At 41.9% G+C, this 21771-nt stretch overlaps 1 protein-coding gene across 10 annotated transcripts in view; it reads left to right on the top strand.

Annotated features, from left to right (window-relative positions):
- The window catches only part of NLGN1 (neuroligin 1), a 381431-nt gene that overhangs the window by 47852 nt on the left and 311808 nt on the right, over positions 1-21771 (top strand). For 8 of the 10 annotated variants that reach the window (XM_014265515.3, XM_005484780.4, XM_014265514.3 and 5 more), the window contains exon 1: positions 18835-18975. The gene's annotated coding sequence lies outside the window, so the exon portion shown is untranslated. Of the gene's footprint in view, positions 1-3865; positions 3956-14329; positions 14346-18834; positions 18976-21771 lie in introns of those variants that run through there. The other 2 variants (XM_026792056.2, XM_074547426.1) reach the window with 2 other exon arrangements.

The raw sequence follows: 21771 nt of genomic DNA, 5'->3' as shown, positions 1-21771 counted from the left end.
ATGTGCTCTACTCAATTTCCTTCTCTGTCTGTGGAAAACACATCTTTTTAATGAGGACATAAGGCTCAGCTCTGCATATAAGGATCAGTGTTACACCATTCCTTGAAGTGTGAAAAAATGGGTTTTTTTTCATAATTTCTTGTTTGCTTTGCTAGTTTTAGACATGTACTTCTAGGGAACAGTTTTAATATTTACCCCAGTGGTTGAGAGCACTGTATCTTGAACAGGAAGATGAATTTTTTCTGTGCTACAAGTGGGGACTAATACACTATTTTAGAGTAATTGGATATGATATATTGCATGTGTCCCTATGTCTACAATATCTAAGTATTTTTTACATCCTCCTAAGCTATTAAGCGAAGTATTTTACAATGAAAGAGTGTTCCACAATTTAATTACACATTTTGTACAAAATATTTCCATTTAACAGTTCCAAACTGTCTCTTCCCTTTAAGTATAACCACTTTGGCTCAGCTCCCATCCCTAACAATGGGAGTGTCACATGAAATCCCTAAGTGCTGAAATTTTTTTTTTTTAGTCTCCATTTATAAAATATGTCTTCCACTCTTTATCCTGCACTCAGTGTTTAAATTTCTGGGATGGGCTCTACAACTGTTTTCACAGTGAGAGCAATGCAGTCAGCAATAACTCTGTTTTTGCCATGGTGTCTTTGCATTCCCAGCATGGTTTGCAAATCCCAGCACCCTTGCTAGAAGCCCAATTATTTTTTTTTATCTATTCTAGTTTAGCTCATTTAGCCAGATTAGGAACCCCTATTCCTGACAGCCATTCACAAGCAGGTATTTTGCTACAGAAAACTGACTTGAAAGTAGTTCTTCATACCAGGGAGGGGAAAATTGTGTGGCTAACAGTAAATTTGTCCCTAAATATGAAGGTACAACTGGTTTCCATCTCACTGGTTTTGCAGATGGAAGAAAGATTTTTATTAGACTGATCCAATATCTCCAGGAGGAGAATTCTGGGTGGAAGAAGGAAAAGATCTTCATGTGCAGACAGAAAAATATCATAGAGGAGTTTTTTTAATTTATTCTCATGCATTCCTGAGTCTGGACAAAAGGAAGCTTGTGGGGACTTTATTGCTCTCCACAATCACCTGAATGAAGCTGTAGGCAGGTGAGGGTTGGTCTCTTCTCCTGGGTAACAGAGTGAGAGGAGATGGCCTCAAGTTGTTCTGGTGGGTAAGTTTGTGTTTAGATGGAATATGAGGAAAAAGTAGTTCAACAAATGGTCTTGGAAGCATTGGAACAGGCAGATGGGATGATGGAGTCCATCTCTGGTGGAACTTAAAAGTAGATGTGGCACCTGGTGACAGGGTTTTGTGGTGGACATGGCAGTGCTGGGTTGGCAATTGGGCTCGACAGTCTTGGAGATCTTTGTCAACCTTGAGGCTTCTGTGATTCTGCAAAACAGAGCTGCCTTGGCAAATCAAGGTACTAAGGCAGTACTATGCTGTTGCTAAGCAATAACTACACAGGTTTTGTGCAATTTTCAACCTTTGGATGGGTGTTGCAGCTGGTCTGGGTCTGTTATCTCACAGAAGTCCTTATCTGGACAGTTAGTGGCAAGAGACAAGGGCAGTGAGATAACAGGAGCACTACAATTAGTATTAATTGACCTACCTCATCAAGAACACATGCCTTATGTTGTTTGTTTGACAAATCCTGGCTGCATGCTCCAGAATCGAAATGCAAACAATTTAAGGTACCACACTGCTTGGGAGGTGAAGCAATCACTCAGTTTCAGATGCTAAAAAGGTAATAAGATGGGAGGAAGGAAAATAATTAAGCAAGGAAAAGGAGATAAAGATGTGAAAATGTTTTAAGGATTAGGTTTTTGTCAATGTAAACATCTATTTCCAAATATTAAGAATATAAGGTCCTCTATAATTAGTAATGTCACAGGTTGGACTATGTCACTCTGACTTCATCCTTAGTATATATTCAGACTAGAATATGCTATTTACCTTTTCAAAACCAGCATTATGCATGTTATTACATTTGCTGATGCAATACTATGAAGTCTAACATACAACTTAGCAAATATTGAGTAAAATGGTAGTGATTCCAAAGATTATGGGCTCGCTGTAGCCAGCGGCAGGTAAAATGCACATTCAGTGGGCTTGAATTGTTTTGTGCTGTGGTTATTTGATCCAAAGGACTAATTTCAACTTCGACATCAGATAACCAGAGGGGTTTTCTTCCAGAACATGAACATCAGAAGGGCTTTATAAATCGGGCCTGGCGTGCAATTAAAGCTTTTGGAGATGCTAAGTAAACTTTCCACTTGGATGCCGAGCCGACTCCTTCTGACATCTGAGCGTGCCTTTTGTGAGGCTCATTTTTTTTCAGTAGGTCAAGGGATCTAAGCCTTAAATGAAGCAGGCTCTATGAGACACAGCTTTTCATTACCAGCAGGATCATGACCTTGCAGTGTATATTGAATTTAAGTTTAATACTGTAATGGATGGGACTTGTAATAAAAATTGCTAGATGTTTTGTGGATGAGTAATAAAGAGTAGATTAGAGTACAGGACTTCAAGAGTCCATTCAAACAATACTGAATTTATACTATCTTTTGGCATTGCTTTTATGGTTTGGAAACCTTATAATAAAACTCAGGCCTTGTCCATTATTTAATTACTTTGCTGCGTTTTTTGGCACTTTCTTAGTAGCTTAATAGGTAGTTTGCATAAATGCTACCACTGTTAAATATCTGTTTGTGCAGCAAGGAAAGCAGTGGTGTTCCTTCTGTCCTAATGTATCACTTAAATGGAGATAAAATAGTGATTACACTTACTCTTTAGGACCATAGACTTGGATTTACTTGCAGTTCCTGCTACATATGTAACCATTTTGGCAGACTCATTTAGGTTTTCAGAAGATCCTGGTACTTGCTGCTACGCTTACTCTGACTTTATGTGGAGTTTTGTTTTATGGTCCTGTCATTAACCTGCTAATCCCTCACCACCTGTAAGTGTGAGCAATCCCTAGTGGAAAAAAAAGAAAAAAAAGAAGAAAAGTAAGATGTTTGAAGCCTTGAAAAGGGCATTAAATGCTGTATGGCATTTTTCTTTTGTCATGATGTCCCATGTGGAGGTTCCCTGTAGATTAAGATATGAAGGTCAAGCAAACAGACTAAAAATTAAGGACCTCAATTATTGAGTTTATTCTGGAGTACTAGTGACAAGGAAGCCTTCAGAATTGCAGAGGAGAAATGAGCTAAAAGAATTACATGGCAATACAAATTCTTCAGACATCAAAGCTCACATGCTCATAGGAGGTTTCCTTTCATGCTGGTTAAACACTTCTAAAAACCAGCAAGATCTCCTTAAAATAGGTACCACTTCCTTGAACTGTACAGATAGTTGAATCTCTTGTTTGTATTTCTATTACTAATATTATTTTGTTGTGTTCTGCACTGCATATCATGTCAGGGATCACACTAATGAAAATTCTTGAAGTAAATTGTTATTAATTATTACTGTAATATAGTACGTCATAAATATAATACTTCCTCAACAGTAATAGCAAACCTAAGAAAGTTAGTAACTAGCTTTGGCCTGGCATGAGATCACAAAGGAGAAGGACATGTTAAGATCAGCAAGGTAAAAGGAAAAAAACTTCAAGTTTTCAGTGTAAATTCAAGCAACCATGACCTTTAAAAAGTTTTCAGAAATTTGTCTGTGCTCAGAACAGACATCCTGCAAGTATATCATAGTTCTTTATTTCACTTCTCTCTCACCCTCTATCCATATACCTTTTCAGCTCTTGAAAAATGCCAGTGTAAATGTGCTGTGAAATATGTCTGCCACATAAATGTTCCTTTTCTTTTTATCCTTCATTAGGACATTGTGATTTATAATGACCGGCTGTTCCGGATTGTGTCAATGGCTCTGGAATGGTGGCATTACTCTTTGGATTGAAGCACAGGACAGGTACTGGCAATACAAAGCACATTTGGCTTGGCAAACATTGCTGAAGAATAGCTGTGTCCTCCTTTGGGATGGAGCAGCGAGACTGAAGGGGAGATTTAAGGTGTCCTTTCAGTTTTGGACTATTCCGGTAGAGTTCTTGTGTGAATATTCCAGTAGACTTTTTGTGGGAATACTGTAGCTTGTACCAGGGAAAGGCTTGGAAGAGGAAGAAGAAGGATTGTTTTGGCAAATTTCAGGTGGATATCCCCTGGAGGATTCAAGAGCTCTCCTGGGAAGGCACACTGTGCTGAAAGGAGGGAGCAGAGACCTCTCCAAGCCCCTCCATCCCTCTCCTACCTGTGTTAGGAGCAGCACAAGGCATTTAGACTTCTGCAGAGTAAAGCAATGACAGGCTTGCAGATGGAGAATACTAAAAAGAAGTTTTCTTGCATTTTGGATGGAAAGGGAAAGGTAGCTGCTAGCCAATTCCACTGGTGGAGCTTCAGAGCAGCTGCTCATAACCAGCAGCACAGCCTGAGAGGTGAGGACCTCTGCAATCTGGTAGTGGCACTGCTCAGCTCCCTGCTGAAAGGACCAGAATTCTGCTTTTGGGAATCTAATCTTCCTTTTTCTGCAGCTAATTCTGTAGCTGTCATGTTTTGATGGTAATGAATTGAGATGGCAACCAGTACCTTGGTCAAAAAGGGACAGAAATGTTGAGAGGAGCCAGTTGTGATGAGTGCTGTGTGAAGGATGAGGAAGGGCTGGGTCGTTAGTGATGACTGATGCCAGAGCAGAAGCATATAAATGATATAATGAAGTCATACATTAGGGCACAATATGAAGCCCCTCTCGACCTGGGAAATGCATCACCAATCAAATTTCTTTTCTCTTGAAGGTCTTCTCTTAACCTTGCAAGGAGGGCTTGATGGGAATTTCTGTCAACTCTCCGCTTGCTTAAATGTCACTGGATGTTTTAATTTACAGGCATTATCAGCCTGGGAGTGGTAATGGTCTGGCTGTTAGTGGAAAAGAAAGCTTGTTATCAATATTAGGCTCTTTATTTGGGATCATAGGTTTCTTTGATATGGTTTACTTTAGAAGAATAATTCTGAGATATTTAGAGGAGCACAACACAAGGTCACGATGAATTTCAACACAATTATTTAATGATTTAAGACAGCAGGAGAGCCTAATGTGAAGCCCATTTTACTTTGTTTTCTTGAATAAAAATGAGCTGTTGAGAGGAGCAGGCTGAAGTTTCTGATGGCTCCTGTAAATCATCTCAGCTGTCAGTGGCACACAGCAGCTTTCAAAGGAGAATATCAGCTGCTTTTTGTACTTGTTTAACTATTAAAATAAAGTCCTGCAGGCTCTGAGTGGAAGCTGTCCTGAGGTATTTATGCGCCCTTTCATGGCTTTATCACCATCCATGCTGCCTCCCTTGGTGGATTAAAGCTAGAAGAAAGGGAATGTTTTTCTTGTCTTGGTTTGGCTGTCTGGTCTGGCAGGGCCAGGGGGGCTTGGCCCATACTGATATGACTGTGACACTTGATGCAGTCAGGGGCCACCTTCACTTGCCAAAAGCTTCTGACCCTGTCCCTGGGGAGCCCTGCAGAAGGGAGGCTGTGCTGGATTCTGGAGCTGGGCTGGGATTCAGATGCTGTGCAAAGGGTTCAGATTTCTGTCATAACACCTGACAGTCATTTCGTGTCTGCCTTCCTGCTCACTTGTGATGTTCCCTGCTTCTTGATTCACTCAGTGTTTTTAGCAGTTAGCTTAGATCATTCCAAGCATCAAACTACCAGGAGAAGGCATTTGTTGCTTCTCCTCATAACTTGGACTTTTTCTTGTGGACTACCATGCTCCATTCAATATTTTGCATATACTGAATAACTATGTATTAATACATAACATCCCAACATTGTAAATACTTTGCTTCTTTTGGATTGTAAATACTTTGCTTCTTTTGGTATATTTCATCTTAATGTGTTATTTAGCTGCTAAGTTTCACTTTATCTGCCTGTTTTTATTGCATTAAGGCCACCGACTTTAATGAAACTGGTGTCTTATTTTTGGTATGTCGCATAATCTGTGGAATTTAGTTTATTTAAAAATTGATACAGCATAAAAAACTATCTTGTACACATAATAACTTACAGTAGAAAAGGAGGTGCAAGTTTGGTGCACAGGTTCTAAATTATTTACATTTTCCATAAAAAGGATTGCAGAAAAATCCTGCTTGTAACTTTCTCCTCTGAGTTTACCATTCTTCTGTCTTCATCCCATTTTTCTTGTCTTACACAATTATGTCAATGGAACAATCAAATATTAAATCTAGATGAGGATAAGGATTTATACTTTCCATTGTAATTCACTTAATATTTTAATTTTCTGTCCTTTTAAACCAAGCATCATCTTTAAAGAGCTTTGTGGTGGATGGCCTAAGGAATCACTGAAGACATTAGGGTCTGAAACAGGAGCCTGTTTTCAGTCTGGTCATTTCATCACTACAGAGCTGAAGGGGAGAGGTTTGGGCTATGAATCACTGGAAACACCAATTTTCAACAGGAAAAACAAATATACAAAATCCGATCTTGTCTCAGTAGATGTGTTTCTTTCATTAGGAGCCAGACACCTCCAGGTGTCCTCTGCTCTCAGTTTGATTTGAGTCAAAAAACAATTTGAGAAACACATGTTAGTTGCAATAATGATTGGTCAGAGTGCCTTTTACTTGGTTTTGTGGCGGTTTTTTTGCACTCAGGAATTTTATTATGAATTTAGCAAGGTGTATGTATAGGAAACGTGTTGCTACCTTTTTTTATTCTGCAGCTGGTAAATCTATGTACCTTCAAAAACTTGCAGTGTAGGCTAAGATACATTTTAATCCTCCTTCGCGAACAAGTTCATGAATATCTTGAAACTACCCTTCACTGTTAATGATGTAAATTTCCTAAAGAACCAATAATGAGCTGATAGGTTTCAGGGAAAAGAAGTTTTATTTACAGGGATTTGTTTAGAGAAATCTTTTTTCTGGCCAAGTCAGATCAAACATGCTGTGAGTTGCAGGAAGTTTGATCTAGGAGCTGGTTTGCTCTTTTATTTATAAAATGCTTGCTTTGGGGATGTTTCAGAAGGCAGTTGTGAGATGGAGAATTGTGTATACGTGTTGTTCAACACTGGTTTAAGATTTTTCCTTGATTTAATAAGTTATATGACATTATTTCCCTTTTTATTAACTGTCTTTTTTCTTTCACATAAAGTGTAGGTAATGTCACATCTGTATAAATCAATATAACAATGACATTATGTGTGTATATTATTATTTAAACATTGCTCTCTAGGGCATAGTTTTGTCAGTCATATTTTATAGAGAGTTTCTGTAGATTATTATCATCATTACAATCTGTACAGTGGAAAAATCCTGCAAATCCCCAATTTTTGGGTATTTTGTGGGGTGATGCTGTAGTACAGGTAAATAGTGACAGGGTCTCTAACACAATCCTATAAGCATTACAGGAAATAAAGGATGAAGAACATGCTGCTTAAAACACTGAGCAAATTAATACTCTGTAGAGAACATATTAGTGCACAGAATTTTTCAAGTCATTTCCTGTGAGAGCCCCCTGTGAATTTATGCCTGGAAATGCAAAAATGTTAAAATGCATTGGTGTCTTTTGGAAGCCTGTCAAATGCACATTTTGTGCTGTCTTGAATTATTACTTGTGTGTATATTAAGCAGGCATCAAATTGTGCTTAAATCAAAGATAAATGACTGCTGGTTTGGATGGCTTTTTTCTGAGAACTGCCCAGAAAGGAGGGTGAAATTGGAAGTTGTATGCAATCACGTTTCTCCAATGTACAATGGCATAGACCTTATAATACATAAATCTTCTTTTGGGCGCTATCTAGTTCAGAATGAATTCTCTAAATTTTCCTTCTAGTAAAATTCTTTTACAAGCCAGATGTAATTTATTCTAACATTGATTTGATGAGCAACATTTTGTAGATCTCAAATAATTTTCACCCAAAATTTTATTCATGTGCCCCAAACACAAAGAGGACAGAGATGAATAATTGTTTTCCCCCTTTCACATTGTTATCTTATTCCAATCAAGGCATTGTTAGGTGAACATTGTGCCCAGGTTAGTTTAATTGCAACAATATCTTGTACCATATATAATCCTTTCTCGATCATGATATTTTTATGGAACCTAATACAACCTAGAACTTGTGGAAAATATTTATTATACTTGGTGTCCTCAATAATTCTGTTGTTTTAATGCACTAAAAACGTACAGATTTTTTTTAAAAAATTTATTGATACTGTTCTAACAAATGTGAGAACTTTTAGCCACAGTTATGTTTAATCACCAATTATCATAAGCTTCTATTCCACCTTGTGGAAGCACAATCAAACCATTCCCCCTTGTCCTATCACTTGTTCAAAGTCCTTCTCCACCTCTTTTGTAGCTCATTTAGGCTCTGGAAAAGGCTTTAATCTCTCCTCAGAGTTTTTCCTCCCCAGGTGAACACTCTTAGCTGTCCCAGCCTGGCTCCAGAGCAGAGGGGCTCCAACCCTCAGAGCATCTTTGTGTTTTCCTCTGGCCTCACTCCAACAGGTCCATGTCCTTTTTATATTGGGGGCCCCATCTCACTTCTTCATTTCTTTCCATTTCAGTTTCTCACAATGCAAACCTATTTCATATAGGCCCATTGCTGACAGTATTAACTATACATATTTTTCTTTTGTTTACCATAGAATGAAAGGACTGATGGGGATGTTTGATGTAGAAACAGAGCTGCCAGCCTGAAATGCTGAAAAGTGGTGGTTGTCAGCAACAAGCTTCAGTTACCTCCCTTAGGATGATTGCACACATCACACTGACAGGACATTTCTGCTGATGCTCAGTCTAAATATTCATGTGCTGTCCTTGGTTCTTACCAGTCGTCCCTCTGACACTCCTCATTACTTCTGGGTGTCTTTACCTTTGGAACTGCTGCTCTTTTCCATTCTCAGGGCTTTATTCCTTTCTTGATCAAAATTCTTGGCTTTCTCTTCTGGAGACAAGACCCAACAGATTCCATATTTGCAAAACTGAGGGTTTTCAAAGCCGGTTCTAGAACCTTTGCTCCTTGACAATTTGTCCACACCCAAAACTCCAGCACCTCCCATTTTCCAAAGAATGAATGGAACATAGTGAGGAGATTGGTTAAAGGCTATAAGAATAGATAGAAAGTAACTTCAACTTTTTTAACTTAATTTTTGAATTATATACAGGACTATACACCCCTTTGGTATATCTTAATTGCAAATTCAAGGGTAAAAATTCAAATAATGATGATAAGTGTCTGTCCCTGAATATATACACCTTTCATTATGAAGCAGTGCCTCTGCATGCCATTCTATGTTCTATATTTGCAAAAAACATGTCATAAGGATGACTATCTTTGGATGTCTGGAGTTGCATGAATCAGTAAATTGTTTATTTTCTCAGTGGGAGTTCACTCAGGACATTGAGGAGCTATTTCCTCCTAATTAGTTCCCTTGAGTCCTCTTATAAAAAAAACACCTTAGGCTTCAAGGAGTCTGTTTGGGGTCATTATTTTCCTGATAAATGTACTCCCCACCACTCCAGATTTCCCAGAAGGGAGACTGCAGGGTAGAAGAATGTTGTGCTGCACAATATATTCCATGATTGGTTCAAATTACTCAATTTACCCTGTATTTTCAAAAAAACCAATCCGAAATCATCAGTCAGCCACATCCTACTTCCAGTGCTGATGCCAGGCAGTCATTTTCCCTCAGAGCATCATTGAACATGAGCTCTCCTCAGCTTGTTTCTTACTTTGATGAACTGGATGGCTGCAGGGACTGTTCTGAGATTTGAGACATTTCATTTGAGATGTTGCTGGGTTGTTTCCATCGCTGATAGCTCTGTAGGAAAGGAGTGGACAACGCTGATTTTGTTCCTACCAGGCAGGGATTATTGACCTGTAAAATTTACCATCATATTTTATCAAGCCACTCTGAGATGTCGTTTTGTCAGATAGGTGTGCTAATGCAAGGTGATTTATCTTGTCTAATCTTTGAAAGGTAACCTGCAATCAAACCTCAGACAATGCTGAAAGATATTGTCAGTTATGTAGTACATGCTGAAGAGACAAGAATTTTTGTTTTGGTCTTTAGATCAACAAATTTTTGCTCAAAAAGAAAACTATATCTTTCATTTTAGACTCAAATTTTAGCTGCATGTGGTGTAAATGTGTTCATTTTCACCTGTCAAAAACCCTTTCATGCTCTGTATCTTGTGATTATTACACTGTGATCATTCCTTGATGGTTGCTCACCTCTGTGATTCAGAGTTGCCAAGTTCAACCTTGTGTTTTCATTGATTCTTCTGGTGCTGAGCTCACTCTAACAGAGTTTTAGGCTGATTGAAACACTGGGCTTAGGCTCCCATGGCCTAAATCCCCCCTAAATCCCAGTGTTTTATTTTGGCCTCAGCAGACTCCAGGACAGTTGGGCAGAGCAGGTACTGCTGGTGGAATTGCAGATGTGAAACATTCTGTGAAATCCCAGTGTTTTATTTTGGCCTCAGCAGACTCCAGGACAGTTGGGCAGAGCAGGTACTGCTGGTGGAATTGCAGATGTAAAACTCTGGACTGCAGCAGGTGTGTTCATGGGCTCCTGCAGATGTTTGACACACATCTGTGCCAGCCCCACTGCAAAATATGGACAAACCTGCTCTGAAAATGCTGTGGAGCTGGGACTGCCCACCAGCAGCCCCAGCACCCAGGAGTGTGTAACCTGCAGGGGGCTGGGGAAGGGAGAAATGCTGCTTTGGGATAATTCTCCCTTTAACAAGGGCTGCTGCAACACCCCCTCTGCACACAAATGCCTCTTAACCCCTCCCTAACTGACATCCCCCTTCCAAGCTAACATCCCCAGTGTCAGAGAAACACTTCTGGTTTGTTTCAGTGGAAGTTTGTTTGATTGAAGCCTGAATAATAGAAATAAATTTTTCTATTGATAGGAGATGCCCCTTTTTTTAAATTCTGTCACTATGAAAATATCATCCAGGCATCTCTTAAGTTTGCAGTGTGAGCTTGCAAGCCTCCCTTGCAGTCTGAATTTCAAGTGTGCAGCACAAGCCCAGCATCACTGTAAACATTGAGAACAGCTGTGAGCAGAGAAAACAAAAAGCTGGGAAAAACAGATGCCTTTCACCTTGTACACATTATTTAATACTGAACTGACCCATAACACAGCTTTAGGTGCTTTATTGTATTTGCCCACCTTAGAAAGCAGCTGGAGCAGCAGCAGCAGCCGGCTCAGGCTGTGGGGAATGCAGCCACAATTCCTGCACCCTCTACTGGCTGATGCACACACCTCGGAGGCACTGCAAGAGGTTTTTTTCTCAGCTATAAGAATAAATTTCTCAGCTGGAACAATAACGTTTGCCAGCAAAAATTTTATAGCATCATAATTAGTAGAAATAGGAAATTTGGGTGCTGTAGTTGTCTGGAATAGGAAAGGAAGTCTGAGAAATAGAAAACTAGTGAATTCTTTCATTTGCCTGAGAAACCAGTTTTTGAGAACCACTGTGCTCACTTTCTACAGCAAGGGAGTGCCAAGGTTTGGCACACAGGAGGAGACTAAACTGTATTTTGCTAATTCTGAATTCTAGAGGTATTGTTCATTATATTCTGCAAATGCCAGATGTAAGGGGAGAAAAAGTAGTATTCTGCAATCAAGACCTAGAAATTTGAAAATTAAAATTCAAAGTCATGTCTTTCTGGGTGTGGGATTCACTTCAGCCACAGATGAGTATTACAAAGTATTTGTCTAGGTTTAACTTTCAGATGGTTGTAGCTGATCTTGCTATAAAAAACAGCTGGAGTTTCAAAGTCCACGTAGAGAGCGCTCTGTGGCATGACCATGGTGTAGAGGGGATCATACACTCTCCTGGGTTATGACATCAATTAAATAATAGACTTCTAGGCTGCTGCAGTTTCTCTAATGCTGTTTTTTTTTTCTTTTGTATTTATATTTTACTTTTTCTTCCTTGTCTGACCACATGGATGACAGCCGAGGCTTCCTGAGGTTATATTGTTCCTGCCATAGCAGACAGGGGTGCTTTTGGTGTGTCCAGTGTTCCAGGGTGCCTCACCATGTAGATCTGGTGCTGTCTCATGTCTGTGTGTAGCAAGAGACACAAAGGCTCATAACCTAACATGCACCCATTAGACAGCTACAATGAAGAATTTTGATGTTGCTGCTTTGCTATTAAATCATTTGGACTGCTAGATTTTAGACAAATAGTATTATTGGGCTATAAAAACCAGCTTGCTTACACTACAGTGAGATTTTCAGAAATTACAAGTGATTTTACTTGCCTTCAGTTTATTTTCTTAAAAGGAGTTGTATTTTCAGAAGGATTATTGCCCCTCTCATTGCCAGTCAGAGATGATGCGTCTCTGGGTCCTTCAGTTCAGGAGCTCTTCAGGTGTCTTTGCCTTGGAGATCATTGGAAATTTCTGTTCTCCTTGCTTTGCCTGCATGTTCTTGCCTGTACATGTCAATTTTGTGTCATTTGTCATTGTGCAGTGAATTAGATTCCCAGACATGACAAGCTTTAAGACTTGCTAAGATAAGCAGGTGAATGTGTTATTTTCATATTGATATCATCTCCTGGACTTCCCATCACCAGTGATGCTGATTAATGCCTGCAAAATACAGGAATATGTCCTTTATCAAGTGTTGTTCTGTCTGCTCTTTATTTCCTATTCCTTATTTTGGCAGAATTTCACAAACACTCCTCATATTGACTCCTCCACATAACCAGTCAGTCCCACACAACCCTCTGGGGTGCCTGGACTCTTTCAGAGGTCTCTCAATTCCCTGCAGGAGCATGGATGGGTCAGTGCCAAGCAGCTGGGGCTGCCAGAGGCTGCCTCTTGACCTCCCTCTCCTCCCAGCTTGGGAATCCCTCCATGCCTTCCCCCTTCTCCTTGGTATGGGAAGATTCTCTGCCCTGGTGATTAAAAAATCAAACTGGATTAGACAGAGTTAAAGGCAGGAGAGATAAAAGAGTTTGCTCAAGGTCTCCCCCTGCTCAGTGGCAAAGGCAGAGCAGGGCTCTGTCCCTGATCCCAGCCCAGCACCCCAACCCCAGCACACCCCAGCCTCTTTCAGATGCAGCTCACACCAAGCAGATTGGAAGTGATTTACTGCTCTTTAGGAGTGTTTTCAAATTGCATCTTTTTCAGTTGTCAGGAATTAACTGCAACTGCCTGAGTTTTAATTAATGGATCATGTTATTTGGTGCATCTGAACAGAAAATTTAGGGCACATCCTTGGCTCTTTTGGCCAGTAGCCATGATGAGAGCCAGGCTAATTATATCGGTCACCAAGTTATCGGCGCAATCCTAACTGGAGGCAAACACATGCCAAGAGAGGCTGGTAGTAAAATCATGATGTATTTCACAGTCATCTTATTACTGACTGATTTAAATAAGGGCCTAAAATGCTCTGTCAGTACAGAGAGTGTCAAGGTTCCAGCAAGTCTTAATTCACAGAGGTTCAAGCTTTCCTTGCTTATGGAAAGTGGCTGGTGAAAAAGGAAAAGGTGTGCCACAGCAAAAGCATGTGGAGAACAATTCACTGCTTATGCTTGCAAATGCTGACAATCCAGGTCACATGCTTTTTTTTTTTTTTTCTTTTTACTGAATTTAAGTATTAGGGAAGAACACTCTCTGATGAGGTTCCTCTGACTTCCATTTCATCTCATGAAGTTGGCTCATAGCTCTCTGTCATTTGCTTGCTGGGTCTAAATGAATATAAACTGCATGTAATAGTGACTAGCAGCAGCTCCATCAGGGAATGTCCCTGTGTGCTTTCAAACTCAGCACGTTGGAAGTAGAATACAGTATGTACTCAACATTAGGCTTCAACTAATTTAATTAAAAAAACTAGAAATTGGTTGCTTTTCACACAGTATGAACAGAAAACCCTTTGTCTAAATGCTTTCCATAATTTAAAAAAACAAAGTCTAGCCCCATAGTTTCCTCTACTGGGTCAATGCAGACCAAGGTACTGCTGGATTATGGCTTCAAATAATAACTGAAATTTTGGGAAGGAACAAAGTCATAAAATTCCTCTCTAAATGTATTCCCAGCCACATAAACAAGGAAATGGATTTTATAATTAATTCAGAGTTCCCTGGCAAGCACAGTGTTGTAATGTGTTGTAATCTACTGATTAAGTTCCAGTAAGAACACTGGCAATGGCTTTTTTTATCAATATCTGTCTTTTAACAGCACCCAAAAGAACCTGAAATTCTGAATCTCAGAATAACCACGGGTGGATTGTGCTGGATCTGAGCATCCAGTCAACACTTGGAGAGGGGTGAGTCTGTAGGAACAGGGTTTGTGTCATCCTCGGGTCCTGTTTGCTTCCTCTTCTCACGTCCTCGAGCACTGTGTTTTGGAAATGCTGTACTTTACAGAAAATTGCTTTTGAGAAGTTCAGGCTGAATGGGAGTTTGAAACATTCCAGCAAAGCTTTTAATCCAGTAGGATTCTACTTCACAGAACGCTTTGCCATCCATCAGGCCACTGGTCATGGCTGTTAATTAAATGAAAATGCAAAATAAATCTACAGTGCAGAGATACAACATAGCCAATTAAACATCCCAGTGCAGGGTGCTAATGATAAAAAGCGAAAGTCACCAAGGACGACCTGTGTGATGTCAGAATACAAATCCCACCAGATTTGTGCACAAAATGCAGGGCTTGCATCGTGGGTGGGAGGAAGAGGATGGGTGTCCCTGAGCACTGAAGGCAGCAGAGGTGCTGGTGAGGCCATAGGGGATGGGAGTACTGGGGACTTGTAAGGGATAGAGGCAGTTAAAGCCAGAGCACTCAGACTAGTGCTACTAATTTTCTTGACTCTTGATATGTGAAACTCTGACCAGTCTCAAGTGAGCCCTTTGCCACACAACAAAGAACTGTATTTTTTTTAAATGTGGTTGTTTTAGTACAAAAGAACAATACTGAAGAAAGCAAATGATAGCCATGTTTGGAGTGCCTGAAGGGCTGTCAGGGCCCTTTGTGCAGATGTCAGGGCATCTTTGTGGAGATGCTCTCTGAAGAGGTATGGCCTCTTTAAGTGGCTCTTCTTGGCAAGGTTCAACCAAATGAATGGCAATAACTCAGCAGCTACAGCTAACTACAGCAGCTCATAGGCAGGCATTATAATTTCATTAAAGATCTGGCAATCTGGGCAATCTAACGAATATAAATGCACAGAGATGAGCAATCTTTGGTTTCGTGAAATCAAAGAAAATATTTAACAAAGTTATTGGAACACACAACTTAATGAGCTATCTTGAGACAAACAAATTAATGAATATTTAGTATTTTGTGTATGTAAACAGTTCCGCCTGTTCTACCTATAAGAAAGGTTAATTTATTTTGAGAAACACAGTCTGATAAAATTTATATGTGAAAGAAAAACTTGACTGTCTTAAGCTACATATTTCAATAGCTCATGAAACTTGTGTTGCATCAAAAAACTTGCCTACCTTCAAAGCCTTGGTGCACACTTTATGTACCTCAGTGTGCATTTTACCTTGGACTGCTAGTTGGGAGCTTCTTTCTTCTTTTTAGCTTTTGATTGTATGTTTTGCTCTTTTTGGAGGTTAGTTGCTTACAATGAGGGTTGTATGAAGGGTTTCATGTTCTTAAAATAGAGAAAATGGAGCAGAGGGGAATTTTAGACTATTGCAGGATGCTGGCCTTTGAAATTTCTGTGGATTTTCAGTCCATGAAAATTTAGCTCTCTCCTCATTCTTTTAATAAATGCAGATAACAGAACCCTATCAAGACTCAGCCAAGCTAAATATTAAATAATGCCAGTCTTTAAACCAGTTTTGCATTGCCTAGATTGCAATGAAAGTGTAATTCTTTCTGACATGCAGGGTTCTGACAACAAAATTCTAATCAATTACAGACACTTCTTCCCTTGTTTGAAATGAATCTAAACACTCTTTACACATTTATATGTAGGCATAAATGTGTATATCATATAATGGTTTGGATTGGAAAGCACCTTAAAGATCATGTTGTTCCAAGCTTATATAAAATATTTATATTTATATATATATAAAAGTATGTGTGCAAGCCACTTAGCTTTTACAGGCAAGGATGTCCTGGTTGTAAACTGCTGGTTGAATCAGACACTGCATGGATACAGGAATGTCATGTATTATTTTACTTTATTAGAATATAATATATTATTACCACATATGAAGGCTCAGCTATTGCTATCCCATGTCTGTATAGAGCATTTGGCCCTATACTTTGTTTTCCCAGCCAAATATCCCTTCCTGGACCTGTACAACTTTCCAGAGCCGGAGACACATCTTGTTCCCTCCCACAAGTCAGTATCCCTCTTTCTCCAGCAGTGTTTTGGATGAGAGGAGAGCTATTGTGGCCCCTGGAGGGAAGGAGGAGGGAGAAATGTTTGAACACAGTGCAGGGAAGCAGAGTGAAAAACAGTGGAAAAGTTCTGCAAAGGGACTCCAACCTTGGGGACAGGTCAGAGCAAAAGGGGTGTGTGAATGAATTGGTATCACACATCTCTGCTGTGAGAGGGAGTTGAAGAACAACTGAACATGCTCCACAATTTGGTGCCATTCCTGCATGAGTGGAGATGGGTTAGGACCAGATGGAGACTTGGTGGCCGAAGGTGGGATTGTTGCAAGTTGGGTGTAAATTGTCAGCTCCTGCCACCCACAGAAGGCATGGTAAAGAGATAAATGGGTTGATTTCCCCCCACAGTAAGTAGGGGATCATCTGCTTAAATGATAGTCAGAGCTCTCCAAGGAGATGTTCACGTGGTGGCTCAGGGAACCCAGGGAGGATTCTCCATCCTTCTTGAAGGAGGGAGTATAAAATTTTGGATTCCAGTATAAAACACTTGGATTCCAGTGGCTTATCTAGTGACAAGGAGAGTGCTGTTACTTTATTTCACCTTTGTTTCTTGCTTTTCAGTATAAAGAACAACCCAAAGATAAAGCTCCTCCAGGGTTTTGTGTGGATAAAGAATGGCAGAATATCTCACCTGGTATTGCCTCTTTGGTGATAGTTTTTAGGCTGCTGGTTGATCTGTGGCTGGTGGCAAGTGATTGATTTTCATATACAAATGTCATTTCTAGTTTTGAAACTTTCTTTTTCCCATGTAGTATTCCCTTGAGACTAACATAACAACATTCATGGGATTGCCCTGTCAGCAGAGTATGTTCTGCCTTTCCCTCCTGTACCTGAGAGCTGCACGCTTTTGGTGACAGCAAAAGAGTTAAATTTCAGAGTACTGAAGGATTCTGGACTTTCCTAATTAACCATGGACTGGAACAGTTATTGAGACAGGCAAAAAATGTGCCCAGGACAGGATTATTCCAGTACACGGGAATGCCACAGTATGAATTCCTGCCATGGGCATTTAGATCCAGGTACTCAGTGGTACAGGGAGACATAAATAGCCCAGCATGGCTGGGACTGACCTTCCCTCCTCTGGGATGTGCTCTCAGGTGAGGGTGTAAAAGCTTATCAAATTTTCGGGCACCTCCAGACCTTGCCTGGGGCTGTAGGCTTGAAAACATGCGTGGGTTTGCTTGCTTGGTTAGTGTCAATATTTTAACCTGAGGTGCCTGTTAGCAGAGAAAAATACAGATCTTAAACACAATGTGAAGGGAAGCCTCTCCTAAAATAACAGGAGATGTTAATGAGCTCTCTGCACGAGGCTTAACTTGGGATGTTTTAATGTGTGATTGTGGCAGTTCTTAAAAATGAATAGACCTATCAGCATTCAAGGGCTATTCTCCTTTCCCTTCTGATCTGGCCTTCCTTTCTCCCCACATCCCCTGAGTCGTCAACTTTCATTGTCTGCTGTGATCCTAGAAAGCATGAGGGCTGGGGTTGGAGAATACTTTTATTCCTCAATTAGAAATAGAGAGAGAGCAATGAGAAATAAGTAAAAAATTTCAAGAAACAGCAAAGGGGAACAAAAAGAGTCACTTATATCCTGTGTGCAGACAGTGATGATCCGAGCAAGACAGACCATGGCTTCATCTTAAATCACACCCATGTGAAATATTTGAGTACAATCCACATCTCTCTATATAGACTAGGCACAAATTACACATTTTTGGGCACAATTTAGCAAGAGGCAGCAGCCCACCGGCACGCAGGTGCGTGCAGCATCTCCACCCTGCTCCGGCATCCCTTCGTGCCCCGGTGCTCGGGGGGTTCCGTGCTCTCCGTGCATCTGCCCGCGGCCACCGGAGGGACCCCCCAGCCCCGCGGCGGGCCCGGGGCGTTGCGGGAGGGTCCCCCCGGAGGCCGGTCCGCCCGGGGCGGTGCGGGGCGGTGCGGGGCCGGGGCTGCCCGCGCTGTTCGCCGCGCCGCCGCTGGGGGTATCTTTGTACCATTTTTCATCCAGCAGCAATTTGGAGTGGAAACGTGTAATAGGGGAAAAAGCAGGGATCTCGGCGGTTTGAGCGAGCCGTGCATCCAGGAGCCAAAAAAGATTAACACCCCTCCGCGCCCCTCCGCGCATCTCCCGCGCCCCTCCGGGCACGGCCGCGGCTCCGCGATCGCCCGCCGGACACCGAGCGAGAGGGATTCGTCTGGAGGGCACTTTCGGATCGGGGGAGATCTATTGGATTAGTGGGATTATCTGCCTGCAGACGGAGAGAAGTAGCGTTTGATCATTTCCATTGCCTGCCTGATGGTCGGATTTACATGGAGGTGGCTCGGCACGGATGAGGCTGGATTCCGGATGGGGATTTCCAGCCCCCCCTTCCCGCGCCCCGATCCCAGGAAAGGGCAGAAAAATATATAAAAATCGGTATAATTGGGAAGTGTCCGGAGCGCTATCGGGAGCCCTCCCGCTCCCAGCGGCTGGGAGAGCCGGAGGAGGCGAATCCAGCGGATTACAGCTTCGGCTGCGATTGCGGGAAAGCGGCCGTGAACTGGTAAATACTTTGATGCTCCCGGCGTGCGGGGCGAGCCCGCGCCGGGATGGAGAGGAGGGAGGGGGCGGCCGGGCCGGGATGCAGCAGGGCGGCCGGGATGGAGGAGAGAGGGATGGAGAGAGCGACCGGCGGGATGATGATGGAGCGGGGCCCCGGGCAGGGCAGGGCAAGGCGGCTGCGGGGCTGAGCCCGGGGGCGCTCGGCAGGGCCGGTTTCCCGGCCGTGTGTGCGTGTCCGCGGCCGGGGGGATGCGTGCGGGGCTGCGGGTGCGGGGCTGCGGCGGCGGCGGCGAGCCCGAGCGGAGCCCGCCCGCCCGCGGGGATGCTGCGGGGGTGTCCGCGGGGACACCTCCAGCCGCACACACGCGTTCGCGCTCGCTCACGCACGCACCCCCCGCACCCTCCGCCGCCGCCCCGGCCAACTTTTCCTCCCTCCCTCGCTCGCTCGCCGCCCCGGGGCCGCCGCCCGCCTCGGGCCGGGCGCGCAGCTCCGCGGGCGCTCCGCAGCCGCCGGTGCCTCCCGCAGCCCCCGCGGCCGGGCCTGCCGGGGGAGGGCTCCTCTCGTTTCTTCAGACATCTTCTTTCTCGCCCTGGTGCTGAGCGCTGGTTCTTCTCCTTCCCCCCCCGTCCGCCTCCCCCCCCCCCCATCCTCCTTTCCTGACGATCGCACTAGAGCATCATCTCTTCTTGCGAAAGGAAAATCAATTTTCAACAGGTTTAATTAAAATTAATCAGTCAAATTACTTAATATTAATTGACTTATAATTAAAGGCAGAAAGTTACCTTGGAATCAGGAGAAAGGATGTTATCTGGAATCGTTTTAACGATGCATATGGTTTCAGAGCAATTACATTCAAATAACTGTTTAAATAAAACAAACCGGAGCTTGATTATAGTGTTGTGTTCTTGCTGGTTCAGGTGACACAATCTGGACTGGCCATTTCGTTCTGTAAATTTGCTGACCTTTTGAAGGAATATCATGTTAGTTTGACACTGGGTTTGCTTTCTGGAAGGCCAGTTTGTTTTAGCTCTAACAACTATGGCATTAAAATCCACTAGTATAAAATGGAAATATGCCTTATAGAAGCTATAAATATCAAAGTAAACGTTTTTAGCACGTTTACATGTTCTGTGAATTTGAAATGAAGCAGATTTTTCTTTTTCTCAGCATAAGTGTAAGAAATTGTTTTAGGAATTATTTTTTGCCAGCACTGCCATCCACTGTGGCAATATTTGCATTTATTCAGAGCCTTAGTGGGACAAGACCATACTGGTAAATTCAGAGATAATTCACATCCAAAGCCATGTATTTTTGGCAATGCTCACAGTAACCTTTTCATGCTCCCTTAAGACCTAGGTCGGTATTTTTGTTTGTTCGTTTTTTACAGTAGCAGCATTTTTGGTGCATCCACAGACTATTGTTATTGCTGAAAGAACAGTACTGTGAGCCTTGGGACATTTTCCCCTACTTTTCTGGGCTGGCTTAGTCGAAGCAAAGGATACTTATGAAATTGCACGTACTTTATTGCAGGCACCTGACAAGAGAAAGACCCATGCACAGTATAAATGAGCATTTAAAAATAGAGCCCATTATTCAGGGCCCTGATTTTCAAAGATCCTGATTCCCATTGACTGCACTGAGACTTGTGTGGGCTCCACAGCTGTAGCACGCAGACCACTTCTGCATCTTGGAAATTAGATTTGCAGATTGGGAGCCAAATGCTAAGTAGCCATGTTTGGGAATGGTGGTTGGGGGAGATTATTTCTTTTTTCTTCTCCCTCCCCAACTCTAATACTGGTGCAGGGTTAAAGAAGACTGCTTCTTAGTTACTTTTTGATAAATTACACTGTTTTCCTTAGGCTGTGGCCACAGATTGCAGTGATGTTGCAAAAGCAGTTTTGCAGTAAATGATTAGGAGATCCTCAGGTACCCACAAAGAGATCCCATTTATCCTGCGTGTTTCCTGCAGATCATATGCAGGCTGTGGGAAGAAAAATGAGGCTGAGGATAATCATGCTAAGTGTGCTGGGAAGCAGGATTTGGCTGAACACCTCTGTTTTGTGATTAACTGAGGTAGCAGTGAAAGCCATGAGAGTGGCTCACGCAGTTTGAGGCAGTGGGTGTAGGAGCGAGGAGAGGAGCTGCTGTCCTGATGCTGCTTTGGTTATCTTACCCCTTCTCCTAGAGTAGGGTAAGAAGATAAAATCCTGGCTGTTGATACTTAAACATCTTTCACAAAGTGGGTTTTCTCTGGATTATTTGGCTGGAGGTGGAGCAGTCTGCTGAGGAGGGTTATTTAAAGACTGGGACAGGGCTGTAGGCAGATAAATTGATTTGCAAGTGAATGGAGGAATTTGAACATGGTAATGGTGGTAGTTGTATTTTTTATCAGTTTACATTTTTAATATCCGCTGGCATGCACACCAGCATTAACCACTCTAATTGTTCAAATGGAGTCTGGGGAAAAGGGAAGAAAGCAGAGGCTTAGATGTGGTCTCAGTTTGTAATGGATTGGCTTGCCTTTCTTTATTAAAAGCAAATATACATTCCTTTGTAATAGAGATATAAAGCTGTATTACAGACCCTTGGCTAGCTCTGAATTATTTGTTTGATGTCATATTTATTATGGTTTTTTAATCACATGAAAAAGAAATTATTTAAAAATTAAATACTGGAAAAAGAAGGGCAGAAGGAGACAGACATTCTTTGAAAGCAAATAATGAAAATAAAACATTTTTTCTAGAGGTCCAGTAGAAACCTCTGTGGAATTCTTTTAATAAAGGATGGGCAGTTATC

This window comes from Zonotrichia albicollis, chromosome 9, assembly GCF_047830755.1.
Source record: "Zonotrichia albicollis isolate bZonAlb1 chromosome 9, bZonAlb1.hap1, whole genome shotgun sequence".
Classification (NCBI taxonomy): domain Eukaryota; kingdom Metazoa; phylum Chordata; class Aves; order Passeriformes; family Passerellidae; genus Zonotrichia; species Zonotrichia albicollis.
Note: the sequence above shows the minus strand (reverse complement) of the source record. Positions and strands in the feature narration are given on the sequence as shown.